Here is a 1,192-nt window from a genome sequence, read left to right as displayed (position 1 = left end):
CAACAAACTCCCCAGCTTTGTTGAGCCGCCCTTTCTTCCAGAGGATAGCTCTGTTTATCTCTTCGTCATCACATAAAACACTGGACTGATACCAAAAACCACATGAAGTCAACGTACTCAACACCAACTATGACAACCATAAGTAGGAATTTATTAATGTTAACTAAATACTTACTATTTCTTCAGACAAACCCGCATATCCTTTTTGAGAAAGACGATGAGGGTATAAGTTTGCCTTGCTTCTTTGACTTTGTAGTTCACTTTTCCTCTACATAGTGATAGATGAATTATAACCACATATATCAACTAGAATTTAAAAAGACCACCTTAAACAACTTACTATAAAGTCTTCAGACATCCGATTAATCACAAAACTACTCCAATCTTCACGTGAAATGCAATGCCCTTGAGGTACCTTATTGAGAAGCTTCGGATTATTTCTATTTGGCTGGATGAATGTCCGGGTGAGGTGAGTTTTATACTGACGCCACTTGGTGTTTGCAGAGATCAAACACCCATTCCTCCATTTTGGGTCCAGTTGGTATGTCAACTACACAAACAAATATCTTAAGTATATAAATAAAAGAACAGAAAAAAATGCTTCACATAAGAAAGTTTCATGTTACTTACATTGACAGATTCCCATATCATGTTCTTAACTTCATTCACCACTTGCTTCCAAGAGTTGTAATTAATATTAACTTTTTCCCGAGCAAGCACACCAATAAAACTTTACAATTCAGATGCCTTTTGGCCAACTGGCTGTCCATACTCATTAAATTTGAGACTTTGTTTGACTCCCTGAATCCTTTGAACAACAAGCTTATTCATTTGTGTACGACCTCTTTTTGATCTTGTTGTTTGGGTCGTCCCATCTGATCCTATGTCCTGGCTATCCTCAGCACCCTCTTTTTGATCTTGTTCTTTGTCTTTTGCATTTGTGTGTGAATACTTATCATCATGTGCTAAATTGGCCTTTTTTCTAGTTTTCATTGTGTCAAAAACCTAATCATAACAGTGAGAATTTGAAATAGAGCAGAGCATATCATTCAAAATCACAACAAAATAAACATTCGTATATTTAAAAAAAAAAACTACTACCAAACAATTAACCAAAGTTACCAAAATAAAGTAAATATTCACATATATAAACCATAAATAAAGTTACCAAACTATAAATTCTCATTGTCAA

The 1,192-nt window shown here is 34.6% G+C and overlaps 1 long non-coding RNA gene across 1 annotated transcript; it reads right to left on the bottom strand.

The window, feature by feature from the left end:
- Positions 1-209: 209 nt before the first annotated feature.
- LOC122033640 lies at positions 210-665 on the bottom strand. The gene is made up of 3 exons (XR_006126593.1): positions 631-665; positions 341-550; positions 210-268 (listed from the first exon to the last, which is right to left on the bottom strand). It is a non-coding gene; the product is annotated as an uncharacterized LOC122033640 (long non-coding RNA).
- Positions 666-1,192: the final 527 nt, after the last annotated feature.

Source organism: Zingiber officinale, chromosome 11B, assembly GCF_018446385.1.
Source record: "Zingiber officinale cultivar Zhangliang chromosome 11B, Zo_v1.1, whole genome shotgun sequence".
Classification (NCBI taxonomy): domain Eukaryota; kingdom Viridiplantae; phylum Streptophyta; class Magnoliopsida; order Zingiberales; family Zingiberaceae; genus Zingiber; species Zingiber officinale.
Note: the sequence above shows the minus strand (reverse complement) of the source record. Positions and strands in the feature narration are given on the sequence as shown.